This window comes from Acinonyx jubatus, chromosome C2 (assembly GCF_027475565.1).
Source record: "Acinonyx jubatus isolate Ajub_Pintada_27869175 chromosome C2, VMU_Ajub_asm_v1.0, whole genome shotgun sequence".
Taxonomy (NCBI): domain Eukaryota; kingdom Metazoa; phylum Chordata; class Mammalia; order Carnivora; family Felidae; genus Acinonyx; species Acinonyx jubatus.
Genome location: NC_069384.1, coordinates 151,906,501 through 151,920,865, shown reverse-complemented (window position 1 = coordinate 151,920,865; position 14,365 = coordinate 151,906,501). Strand labels below are relative to the sequence as shown.

The window sequence follows — 14,365 nt, the reverse complement described above, 5'->3', positions numbered from 1 at the left end:
TCCCGAACTCACCTCCCCACATGGAGACTGAATCTACGGCTACACACAGAACAGTTGCCTCAGAAAGAGATCCAGAAACTAGCTGAGTGACTCCTACACGTAGGGATGAGAAAAATCCCACATCAAAAATACCACAATCTCACTACAAACCCTACCCTTTGTGTGCTGACCCACACTCAAGAGAGAACTTGCAACTCAGCACTTCTGAGTTTGAACCCCACGTGTGGCACCCCAACTTTAAGACCTACCCCTAAGGCACAGGTCCTTAAGACATCTGGGATTGAAAGCCAGTGGGGCTTGCATCCATGAGACCCACAGGGTACAGCGAACTGAGAAATGGCTCTCAAAGGGCTCGTGTAGACTCATTTGGCTACACCCCAGGACCCAACACAGGGGCAGCTAACTGAGAGGCACCGGGTCTTTCTGGGAAAGAGGCTGATTGGCTTATCTTAAAGGTTTCTGCCTGAGGAGCAGACAGCTAATTCAATACATACGTAGGGGCTGACTGAAATGTTCTCCAAAGATCATGGATGCCCATAGGCATCATCCTCCTGTTCTCATGCTCTCACTGTGCCTGAAGGAGCTTGTGTACCCATCAAGCATGACCCAGTTTTTGTGGCTCTGCCCAGGGGACAACCCTCGATCTCCAAGCTCTGGCAAGATCTAGTCTAAGCTTGATCTAGGCTAAGATTCAGTCTAGAATGATGCAATCATTATGCTCTTCAAGAGAACACGTAGTATTTATAATCTCTGCGTAAGTAGCGAGTAACAGGCAATTAATCTACTACAATAACCTTTATGGTTTCTATGTATGCATGGCAAAATCAATGTGCTCACCACTAAAAGAGACAACTACTGTTAACATGTCTTATTGTTGCCTTCCATAAGTTCTCACGTTAAAGTTATTATCGTATTTGGCATTCTTGGCTACGGGGTTCCTAATTGGACCCGAAAGTCAAGAGTCCGGTGCCCAGAGTGAGTAAATAGGCAATGAAGTACTTCTTTTATTTTTTTTAAGCTTATTTATCTATTTTTAGAGAAAGAGAAGGAGAGTGCATGGGAAGGGCAGAGAGAGAGGGAGACAGAGAATCCCAAGCAAGGTCCACACTGTCAGCGCAGAGCCTGATGTGGGGCTTGAACTCACAAACCATGAGATTGTGACCTGAGCTGAAACCAAGAGCTGGACTTTTAACCAACTGAGCCACCCAGGTGCCCCAGAAGTATCTTTTAAGAATTATGTTTTGATGAACTCCAAGTAACATCACTAAAAATTTGAATCTTTCTTTTTCTACTTGATTATCTTCCATCATTCAGATTCTAAATAAAGTTGCATTTCACTCCAAGAGCACGGTCTAACCAAAGCCCCTCACATCAATGGTGCCTTCGCTGATGGTCTGTGTTCATTTCAGACTTGGCAAGAAATTCCCTTCAGGATGTCTTCCAGTATTTACTGACCATTTCTGTCTTTCCCATTCCGGTCTTTCCTATGCTGGGATATTATTCTGCATCCCTGTGTGGTACATGTTGTCTTTATCTCAGGCTTATCCATGTTGAAATTTCACTTTCCTGTGTCATAGCTGATTGTCACAATTAGCTGTCAGTTTTTATATCTGAATTCATCAATTTGATCTTTATCGTAAAATATTTTCTTCCAAAATGCTATCGTAACCCTTTGTTCCTGGTTGCACTTCCACAGAATTAGACCGTGAAGATACCCTAGAAGAATCACTTTCATCGGTGTGCTCTCAATGGTCACCACAAAATGTCCTCCTGTACCGTGGTAGTAAAAACAGTTGTTTCAGCCTTAAACTTTTATTTTTAGAAATAAAAGAATAATTCTCAGTTTGAATATTACTGGGTAGATACTGAATTCTTGAAATTTGTGTTTTCAAATTAATGTATTTAAATCCACGCTAGTCAACACAGTGTAGGATTGGCCTCAGGAATAGAACCCAGTGGTTCCTTGCTTACATATAACCCAGTGCTCATCCCAACAAGTGCCCTCCTTAGCACCCATCACCCATCACGCCCATCCCCTCCTCCCAGAAACCTCAGTTTGTTCTCTGTATTTAAGAGTCTCTTATGGTTTGCCTCCCTCTCTGTTTTTATCTTATTTTTCCTTCCCTTCCCCTATGTTCATCTGTTTTGTTTCTTAAATTCCACGTAAGAATGAAATCATATGATATTTGTCTTTCTCTGACTGACTCATTTCGCTTAGCATAATACACTCTACTTCCATCCACGTTGTTGCAAATAGCAAGAATTCATTCTTTTTCATCGCCAAGTAATATTCCATTGTGTATATGTACCTCATCTTCCTTATCCATTCATCAGTCAATGGACATTTGGGCTCGTTCCATAATTTGGCCATTGTTGATAGTGCTTCTATAAACATTGGGGTGTATGTGCCCCTTTGAATCAGCATTTTTGTATCCTTTGGGTAAATACCTAGTAGTAAAATTGCTGGGTCATAGGGTAGTTCTACTTTTAATTTTTTGAGGAACCTCCACACTGTTTTCCAGAGTGCCTGCACCAGTTTGCATTCCCACCAACAGTGCAAAGGAGATCCCCTTTCTCCGCATCCTCGCCAACATCTGTTGTTGCCTGAGTTGTTAATGTTAGCCATTCTGACAGGTGTGAGGTGGTACTTCATTTCATGTTCAGCCTTACTAAAAAAGAAAGAAAATTCCCTAACCATGAAACCATTGGGCTTTCAAAAAAAATTACTGTAAATAGTGCCAGCATTCAGCGTCTTTCACTCTATAACAAAAAGGCAAAGCATTTCCAGGGAAGAGTGACATTGGAATTCATATTCATTAAATAATAACCAACATGACATTGAGGATAAATGATTGAGATCAGACTCTTCCCCATTCTCTGGGGACAAGCATGAATACAAGGCATCTCAAGGAAGATAAAAGAGTAGATATTAAAAATACAGAAAAGAGAGAATACAGATATTAAAGTTAATTTTTATTAACATCATGATTTCCTTCCTCATTAGACATTCATTAAATAAGTACGGATAGATGTCCTTAACATTTTTGGTACCACAGAACATTTTTTAGTGTATTTAAACCTATTGACCTCTTTCTCAGAATGAAGTTTTTAAATATATAAAATAAAATACATTGGATTACCAAGGAAAACAATTACACTGACATATAGTTATCAGAATACTAAAAAAATTGATTAAGAAGTAACATAGCTGCTATTTATTGATGAGTAAAATAATAAGCTGTAATGGCAGATCTCATAAATAATAACAAATGATGCCAAACATAAGCAATACTTTGACACATTCTTAACAACTATAATAGTATATGTAAATATCTGTCATTTCCATTGGTGACAAGGTCACAGGTACTGTTAATACCACTATCACTTGTTACACATATTCATAAATGAGAGAAATCACAAATTTTAGTTAGAATTATACTGAAAATAAAGATGTATTTTTTTCCTATCTTAATTCACAGATCTCCTGAACTCTCCTTCATGTAAGGAGCTCCTTTGCCCTGTATGGTTTAGCAAAAACGTTTCTATACATTTACCTATAGTTGGGGTTTTGGTTATTGAGTGTTCTTGAGGGCATACTAATCATCTTAAACTAAGTTAGGGGTTAAGGGCTCAGAGATGCAAGGAAAACAATGTGATACTCTCTGAAAGAAGCTTAGAGTCTACAAGAGTAAGAGAACTTCATAAATCACTGCAGTGAGATCTATAAGGAAAATATATATATAACCAGTAGGGAACAAGCACTAATGAGGGGAAGGTCAAATAAGCCCAACTTCTAAAAACAAAAGGGTGTCACCAGGAAGAATAATGGGCAGCAGAGAACTATCCAGGCAGATGAAACTTGATGACCCAAAATACTGAGATATAAAACAATTCTACAAAAGTTGGTCATTTGATATGACTTGATATCTAGCACAAGGATCTGTTTCCGAAATTACATTGTAGTCACTGCCTATGGAGATCCTTCCTTATGGCCAATTTCGTTACAGAAATGCTTTATTCCAAAAGAACTCTTTAATGATTCAGCTATTCCACTCAAGTGTGTGAACTTTTGTATATTTGTTGAATGAATGAATGAATGAATGAATGAACGAACGAACGTTGAGCACCCTAGGGGCTCCGGTAATACCTAATAGTTCTCCTAAAAACCACCAGATGGCAGATATTTAGTCCAAGAATGGCTGTTAACTGCCAGCAAAACTCTGATGATGAACTGTATAATAGCTTTTTTTCCTTGAATCCTACTGTCTGAGTTCATTAAAATCAAAAGGATTTCATGAGGAAACTAACTGGGGAATATTTTTAGTTCTTTTGGCCTAGAGAAATAACTGTTTATTGAATTGATTTATGAAACTTAATTTGAAAAAGACAGTAACAAATACTCTTCTCTCAGCAAAGAAATAATCACAATATAAAGGCTTTTTCAGGCAAAGTCATCTTCCTATAGAGCTATCTACTCCTTACTCTCTATAATCAGTAAAAAAGGACTACAGCCATGAAAGCCATTATATCGTTGCATATTATTTGAAGAAACAAAGTGGGTAAGATTCAGAGTGATGCCTTTCTATTTTGCCACATGGAAATTAAACCTCAAGTCACTATGTAGATAGATAGATAGATAGATAGATAGATAGATAGATACATACATACATACATACATAGGAATAGACAGATCATAGTCATATAGAGCAGAAAGGAGGTATCTGAAACACAGCATCCCCAGCCATATAGAGGATGAATCCACAAGCCCTCGGTACACTTGGTTGTATTTAATTCTGGGTGTGATGACTTAAGTGGGACATTGAAAGAAAGAGAGGTCACCAAAAAGAGATTTTCCAGAATAGAATTCAGGTCACGTGGGGAACAGGAAATGAAGGTGCTCGGCCAAGACACATGACGTTGGAACCATTGAGGGCTCGCACAGGGAAGTCAGAAAAGCTACTTTTGCCCCGAATTAGGACAACTGAGTTACGGAGAGATGGAATTCTGCTTTAGAAAGGAGTGGAATTTGTCGTAATTGGGGCAGACCACCTGGGGAACCTCTGAGGTTTTCTTCAATGGACTGCTCAAGTAGAAGCTCAAGTGTAATTAAGTGTATTAAAACCCGGACAATCTACTTCTTGAGGTCATACTCTCAGAAATACAAAGTAAAACATGACAATACATTGCACAATGCCTGGATCATATTGCATGTTCAATAAGGGGTACTTTTTATTTGTACTTCTCCTTTCTGTTACTACCATAAATCTGATCTCGTACTCATTTTTGCTTCAGAAAATAAATCGAAGGGTGTCTGGGTGGCTCAACCAGGTTAGTGCCCAGCTCTTGGTTTCATCTCAGGTCATGATGTCACTGTTCATGAGATCGAGCCCCAAGTCGGGCTTTGAGCTAACAGGGCTAACCCACTTAGGATTCTCTCTCCCTCTCTCTCTGTCTCTCTGCCCTTTCCCTGATCTCTCTCTCTCTCTCAAAATAAATATTTTTAAAAAGAAAATAAATCCAGCTTATTTACCCATACAACTGCTTATACATGCTTATAATAAAAATTATAATACTCAATATTCACATATTACTTTCCAGTCCATTGAACACACTCGTACATATTTTTCTGATTTATTTAATGGTCACAGTGACCCAAGCATAATTCTTGACGCATAATTGCTCAGCAAGTCTTTGTGAATTATCCACAATTATCCCTATCATATACAAATGGAGTCTTATTGTATAAGCCCCTCTGTTTATACGTTGCAGAAATAGGAGTTTAATTTATACTTTATCTTTTTCCTGTATTCCTTTTTACAATGTTGCCCTAGCCTATGTGAGAAAACAATACCTATACATAAATACAAAAAATACAACAGCATAGATGTGTGTGCATGAGTGTGTCTGTGTGTGTGAGAGACAGACAGAGAGACATAGAAAAAGATGCACACACACACATACATACACACACACAGATACAGGAAAATCCAAGCATATGTATCCTTTGGTTTTGGATTGAGTAAGTTTTGCTACTCATCAGAGAATATCAATTTAGCTTCACAGAAGAGTCCTATTGCTTCTGTCAAATATATTCACAGTACACATGGGTTTATTTAAGTGATGACTCAAGACATGCATGTGCATCATATATATAAACATATATATGTATATTTCCTATCCATACGTGTGCGTATACAGATGTTGCCCGAAGAGTAAGCAAAGTAAACACTGGTGAACTAGCTCAACATTGGCTAGGACTAATGTGATACACAGCAGAAATTCTACAGAGATATGCAGAGCAGCATTAAAGTTACCCACTAGGGTAAGGTTAATTAAAGCTATTCTTGGAAATGTCAAGCGATCAGCAAGAGCAGGATTAAATTGGGGTCACTGGGAGTTTCCCTGCACTCAGCATGCTGAGTAGCCCATTATATTGTTCATAATAATCTGTGCCAGCCTGTAATGGCTTATATATTTATAGGCTAGCCGATGAAATTTACAAATTCACGTGTCAATTCAAACACAGCCTCTCCTTTGTTTGGTGAATTTACTCGAAGCATTTGTCATGGGCCAGACATTACGTAAAGGGATTTACATGTGTGGGTTTCACTTATTAACTCGATAAACTCAATAATTACAAATGCCATTTTACAGGTTTGCACACTGAGTTCTAGAGATAACCAAGAGCCGGCACTGGATTACACGGGTGAGCCCGCTTTTGAACCCGGACACTGACTTCCGAATCATCTAATCTTGCCCAGACTAAGCACCATGGAGAGGTAATAATGATAGGAAGTACTGTTCGGGGAAGGCATAAGCCTTGGGGTCTGGGCCAGACAGTCCGGCTAAGAGAACAAAATGGTTTCCCTGCATAGAACGGCACCGGGGAAGCATTTCAGATGGGAAGCGGTTCCAGTCGAAGCCCAGGAGCGCTGGGGACCAGGGTTAGTTTTTGAGCCAATAGGATCTCAGGGAGAGATGTGCAGGCTGCCACCAAGAGCCATAGACCTGAGCAAGATAGCGCCCCCACCACCACCGAGGGGCAGATTCCCAGAGACAATGCCTAATGGACACAAATAACCTGTCCCCAACCTGTCCATGAAGGTTCCCCTGCACCTGGCCCTGGCATGCTGAACTCACTTAAGCTAGTCTACATCCCTGAAGGCCAGTATTGTCCATAGTCCAAGGTGAATAAACAGCGGAGGTTATAATTTAGCATGTGAGACTTCGGGAAAATCTTCAATGGATGCAGAAATTTCATTACCAGTAAAGACAGTGTATTCAGTTTCCATCCTTTCCACCTCCCTCCCTCCCTCCGCATCGCTCCCTAGCCTCACACACACCCTACTCCCCAACACGCATATTCATACCATGCAGTATGAGACTGGGTAGCCCCTCGTCAAACATACATGGGATGAATGCCCATGCCAGCTTGCTGAGGGAATGCCACTGATGAAGGGCCAAAAATTAAAAGGTTGGGCGCCTGGGTGGCTCAGTGGGTTAAGCTTCCAACTTCAGCTCAGGTCAGGATCTGGCAGCTCGTGGGCTCCAGCCCCGCGTCAGGCTGTTTGCTGTCAGGACACAGCCCACTTGGGATCCTCTGTCTCTCCCTCTCTGTTTCTCCCCCATGCGCGCGTGCAAATATGTGCGTGCGTGCGCGCTCTCTCAAAAATAAGCAAATAAACGTTTTTTAAAAACGTTGATTCAGCCAGGAAAGTGCTGAGGTAGCATATCCACGAAATTGACTTGCACCTGTGATTTTTAAGTACTACATCGAAGCATGCTCAGTCACTGGCCATTACCTTGTGGCATAGTCCCATTGCATGAGTTTTGGTCCCTCCAAAGAGTATCTATGCAGGCCTACTGAGAATGCCCGGCAGCCATCTTCTGAGGAAAGAAGCCCCCTGGTGGCCATTGAGCCACTTTCTGTAGAGGAAAACGAAAACTAGATGCATCTATTCATTTCATTTCACTTTAAAATTATTTTGCCAGGGACTTGAAAGGAGTGGAGGCGGCTAAATACGAACTACACACAAGAGAGCACCCGTGATTTCTGAGGTCATTGGTGCAAATTCTCGTCATAGCAATACTCCCTATCGGATGGTGCTCAGATATGCCAGTGAGAGAACTTCTTTTGGGAATACACATTAAGGGTGAGCAAAAACACAGCAGAGCACTCCTCTGCACACACCTCGTTGGGGACCTGGGACCCAGGACAAATCTACCCCTGAGGAGTCCATTTTTCACGCTGCCTGATTGATATTCATTCAGCACGTGTGACTGAGTCATTTCTTTGTGTGGGGCACTTACTCTGGGGCTAAAGATATAGCAGAGTATCCCGCCCCCGTGGAGCTCACATCCTAATAGAGATAAAGGCAATAATGCATTCAACAAAGAAATACTTTTATTTTAGATAGTGGTTAAGTCTGGCTTCTTAGCCAAAGAAGAGGGCCACTTCAGATACCGTGACTGGTGGGAAGCTCCTAGAGAAAGGTATCTTTGGGTTAGGGGCTAAACTCTATTAGATACTTGACCATGTAAAGATATGGGGGTGGGAACAGGTTTAGCATGCTCCAGAAGCAGCGAGAGGATCACTCACAAGCATTCTCCTGTCATGAGAAGGAGCGTGGCAAAAGATAGGCAATTTGATGGAGCCGGATCGTGTAGGAACCTCTAGACCCTGGCAAGAAGATTTGGACCAACTGCTGAACATGCTAAAAAGCATCTGGAGGGTTTTAGGTGGAAGAGTGATATCTGATTTCTCCTATGAGAAGTCCACCCTGGGGCCATGTTGAAAATGGATGGTGAGGGAAAAGGCAGAAAATGCAGTCGTAAGTCCGTAAGTCCAGACATTCTTGGAACGTCAAATCATCAGCATGCAACGTAAAATTGAGGTCACTGGGAGTTTCTGATATATCAGCATACTGAATGACCCATTATGCTATTCATGCTTTTCTCTAAAGACCAAGTATCTCAGAGTTTATGTAATCTGAGGGTATTCTAATAGGGATTACTGAGGCTAATCCTAAATCAAACATTTTTCTTGCTTTTTCTATCATTGTTCTCATTGGGCCTTTGCCCTAATTCCCCATTTTTTGACAGACAGATTTTCCAACAGTAGAAAACCAGAAGGCAAGCGTTTAGCTCAGCTCAACCACTGTTTGCCAGGGAACCTTGAGTGTATCTCTGAGCCTCTCTGGGCCAGAGTCTGTTTATCCAAGAATGAGTGAGGTCAGCACAGGTTCATCTGGCTCTGAAATTATATCATTGTTCAGATCATAGAAGTAATTAGAGTAGGGCCTCAATTAGCTTTGTCATTTATTATTCAGAAGGGAAAATGAATTGACCATGAGCTCAGGGACCTAAATATTGCCTATACATTCATGCTGGCTTCAAATAATAGTTTCGTTTCTTTTATTTCACTTACCACTGTCTAAAACTATCTAGCTGCTTTGTTTTTACTCTTCCCATTAGAATGTATGTTTCAGGAAAGCAAGGATTCTGTCCACTTTTTTTCAAAACCTATAGGTCCAGGCTCTACAAAGAGTGTTTAGAACACAGCAGATGTTCAACAAATACTTCCTGGATGGATGAGCCAACGAATGCTTGGCTACCCTGGTGGGGATTCTTACGCACTGGGACGTAGAGCAATGCAACAGACTGACATGCAACCAAATTGTAGGAATTGTTATAGACACGTATTTTTATAATTTTTAGAGTATGGAATCTCTTGTATAAATACATTCTTGCATAACAATAAAATATGAAAAGCCTAGGAACACCTGGCTCGGGGGGAAGAAGGATGGAAATCCCGGAGTTTTGTCCAAACACCTTTGGTTCCCCAATTCCTTCCCAGGCAACCTCTGTAAGTAGTCTGAAAACCGCTGGACCCCTTGACCGCCAAAATCTTTCCAATTACCCAGAAGCGAGGGTTATGAAACCTCAGTAACTTGTTGGCCCAATCCTATGCCTACCACCTCAATCAACACCCGACTCTTTGAGGGAAAGGAATTCACAACCTCTAATATTTGAACATCTCAGGTAGCAAATACTGCCTTTATCTGGCCAAAATCTGTCTCTCGGGCTGCGTTCCACCCTCATGAATCTCAGACAAAAGTTGGTTCTCTTTTCCACGGGATAAACTTTGACCACTTGGAAGAAAGTTGTGGCTCCTGGCTCCCCTGTCCAGGATGAACATTCTCCAGTTCTTTTCATTTTAATATTGATTCACTGGCCTGATGGTCTCCCAGACTCTCACAATCAAAACTTTTCATCTTTTGTTTGCCCACAATTTGACAACATGCTGTGAAGGAACTGGTGCCCAGATTAGAACACAATTATCCTGGCAAGACCTCTCCATTCAGAGGAGACGAAACCAACTTCTCTTTTTGTTTTCTGTTCACAATAATTTTATTAAAACAACATAACATCCATTGACTGGGGCATGTATGTCATACCAGGATTTTCCCCACAAGCTTTCTTCATTTCAGCTGCCATTTACCCACTCTGGGTTTCCTTTCTCTCCAGCACAGGCTACGGTGTCCAGGAAACTGCCCCACATTTTGTTGATTCGGACACAACAGCAGCATGGTAAGATGTTTACTGGAGTCATTACTGAGCAGGAAAGGACATACGAATGCAACAAACATCAGGGAAGTTACAAAGATCCCAGAAATCGCAACAAGTCTTCAAAGGAGCTGTCGCTGAAGGAGGGTGAAGAGGGATCCCCATCTTTCTCAGTGTATCTCCTAGTCTCCTCGTCTACATAGATGCTCTGAAGTATGTATCTTCCAAAAGAGCATGTGCTTTCGAGGGACCTGAACAGGGATTTAAATGCTGGCTCTCTCACAAAATTAGCCACGGATACTGGCAAATACTATCACCGAAGGGATCATTATCTCCTCACGTGTAAAATGAAAATACCATGTCATGTACTCAGCGTAAACAATGGCTTCTGGGATGGTTTGACATAAATTAAACAGAGGGGTGTCTCTCTTTTTTCAGTCTTTTTCTGGGGGTTATCCACATCAATCTAGTAGAGGGATGAAAAATCCTTTCATGGGTTTGTCCACAATAGAAGCTATGGAAAGTGGTAATACATAAGTTAAATGGACATACAGGATCGGTCTAACCTGCCTTATGATTAAGGGCAAAAACCCGACTCACTGAAACATCTCAGGGAGGTCTTAGCATCAAGGTGTACTTTTTCCTCTAAGGACTAAGAGTCCTTGTTGCTCCAGATCCTGCCGAAACAACACTAAATTGGCATGCAAATTAGACCAAAGACCTGGATATTCTGGAACATGCTGTTGTGGGTTTTCATTCACTCCAGTTCCGAAGGAGAAAACAACAGCAGCGGCCAGAGGCCATCCTACTGCATCTCCTGAACTTCTAACATTTCAGGAGTATTATCTGTTCCCTGTGCCAATGACCACAAGCCAAGATGGACGCCACTCCCCCCCTTCTGTATCTTCCTAGGAGTTTGGGGGGTGGATAAGATGTTCTATGGCGAATAGATGGTTGGAAAAGAGGGCCGAGTGTACGTCTTGGAAGCAGGAGGCATCACAGTGAGTAAGGGAAGATGTGTCTGGAAGGAGAACCACACACACATTTGAAAAGAAAAGGAGTCACAGAAGACCTAAGGGAAGGTGGGCATTGAAGACCTGTTGGTTTAGTTGAGACTTTAACTTTCAGAATAGGTGACACAAATTCCTGCTGATTATGAAACGTTGATTTCATCATCACTTGTCATCATTCTCCCCTGTGCTCACGGCCTAAGCTCTCTTCCTCCATCTGGCAAACTCTGATTCATAACTCCACGGTGATCTGCATTGCCACATTTTCTGTGAATCCATGGGAGGCATTCACTCTCTTCTCTGAACTCCCACATACTCCATTCATACATCCCACACACCCTTTGTGCTGCTATATTTAGAACCTACAACCCTCTGCCTCTCCGCTCATTAGGCTATGAGGTTTTCACAGTCAAGAATCGTGCCCCACTCCCCTTTAGTCCTCCAATCCTACCTCTATCTTTATGGCGGGTGACCAGGAAGTACTTTGGGGGTAAGGAACGGAAAAGTTGAGTGTTTCTGTCGGGAATTCTCGGCATTTCACTTCTTCCGGAGTTGTTTTTCAACTTGGATCTTCCTTAAAGTGTTCGAGTAACTTAGGTAATTTTTCTGAGCCCCGGGGACTACTGGGGTTCTTTCTATTAGCTTTCATGCCAGAGTTTCCCATATATCTTTCTGGATGTCATTATCTACTTGTTCCTTAGCATCACATTATGTCTTTCCTCATATCCAGACTCCAGAATTACCTAATGTCACCTAAAGCCAGTTAAGACAAGTCAGTAGCAAATTTCCACAGTGAATTTCTAAAGCCCACGTGATGATTTTCTCTTCCAGGAATCCTCTTAAACATTTTCTTGAATACTCCTTTGTGTGGCCTTTTTCAGTCACCAGGAGGATGCCTCTTAAGTACACTTTTCTTGGCCTGGATTTATTAAACTGTAATTTGGACAGCATTCTCCTGGAAGGTCAAATGAAGGTAGTCTGCCTATATCCCATTTCTGTTTCCGGTCTGCTCAGTTCCAAGCACAGCTGTCTACACCTGGAGGACCTTCAAGACAGAGAATTTGCATAATTGAACTAGCACATTCTACTTGTCTCTTGACCTATTCGTCCATCTGCACATAAATCTTCCAAAATGAAGTCTCCACTCTGATGCCTGACTCAAATTTTCCAGGGTGATGCTTTGTAGTGTTGAACCAAGCCACTTAAACTCTAGCCTGAACTGGTTCCATAAATCCTTTTACACAATTTAGGCTCATCTATAATTAATCACAATAATAAAATTGTTAAATTCCATTTATTTCTAAAACCATAAATCTTTCATACTAGATAATTTGTGGTATGGCATGATTATCAGAGTAGCATAATTAGCACATTCCGGAGACCTGAAGCATGACCTTGGATTGAATTCTGTGAGTCCTCTTTATCTCCTTATCAGTAACTCCAGTGGAAGATTTTAAAGGCTGCAGCTCACACACAAGCCCCTTCCTGTGGCTTTTTTCCTAATAGTCATATTGCAGCAGGGGCTGTCTCTCCTATTAGGCATTCCAGTTTTCCCTGCTTTTTTGACTTCAGCTTTCAGTGCAGTTAAGTAAAATGGAGGTTGAACTCATTTGAATGCCCTCCACATCCACTGCCACTTTCAATTAATTCTACTGGTCAAAGGCCTACGACCTCTGCAGTTACGTAGGGCTCCATGCTTAGAGACAGGCTCTGAGCCTGGTTTAATGTTCTGTTATTGCTATATTGAAAATTTTAATAGCTTTTGTAGAAGGCACCCAACATTTTCATTTCGCACTGGGCCCCCCCACAAATTATGGTTCCGGTCCTGGTCAAAAGAAGTCACAAGGCCAGCACAGATTCTAGAGAAGGGGGAAAGGGAGACAGAACTTGTTTCTTCTTGGATAGAGAGCAGGTATGTTCATGGGGGGCGGGAAGAATTGATAGCAACCTCCTTGGAAGACTACCACATCCGTGTTCTACTAATGAAGACACTAAGTTGAAAAGAGGAGAAGCAGCTTTCCCCAAATTACATAGCTGGCTGTTCATATCACAGACACAGCTCTGGTACCTACTAGGTGCCCACAAGGCTCAGTCTGGAGCACACTGGGGATACAACCATTAACTTGTTGGAGCTCCCATCCTTCTCGAACAGTCACGGAAGAAGACCATAACGAAGGTGTGAGTTGACTTGAACCCAGTGTTTTTCCTTTCGGTACCTTAGCAGCCCATTTAGTTACGTTGCCAATTCTGATTCTGCAGAATCCAATGCCTAAGACCAGACATTCGTCCTTTATCCCACCTGGGCCAGCTCCTCAGCTTTTGAAACTGCCTGCCATAACGTTAATGAGGTTGAAACTACCAGAAAATTTAAAGCAAGGCTTTCAGAGAATTATTTCTCCCGAACTAGCTATTGTGTCTTTTTAGACCCCACTAACAAATTCGTTAGCTGTCTCTGCAGAAGCCTAGAGTCCAGGTCAACTGAAACGGTTCTAGCTTACGAACAAGCAAGGCCTCGCCTTCCTTATCCAAGATAATGAGCCCAAGGCCCTATCCAGGTCATACCGGCGCTCAGAGCATGCCCGTAGCCCCTTCTCTTTGTCCTAAGATACCCTCCTGATATCAGGGGGTGAGTTTTGTCTCACGAGGTTAGTCTCCACCCCAAAGCGAACATGCGACATATTTACGTATGTTTGCTCAGTGTGCATGCTTCATCCTTCCTCCTGAATAATCATGTTTCCCTACCCTTTTACATCAATATGTGTAATCTCAACTCCTATGATTATAAAGCA

At 41.8% G+C, this 14,365-nt stretch overlaps 1 protein-coding gene across 4 annotated transcripts in view; it reads right to left on the bottom strand.

The window, feature by feature from the left end:
- Window positions 1-14,365, bottom strand: part of LOC128315341 (uncharacterized) — a 139,654-nt gene that overhangs the window by 31,259 nt on the left and 94,030 nt on the right. The window lies entirely within an intron of this gene.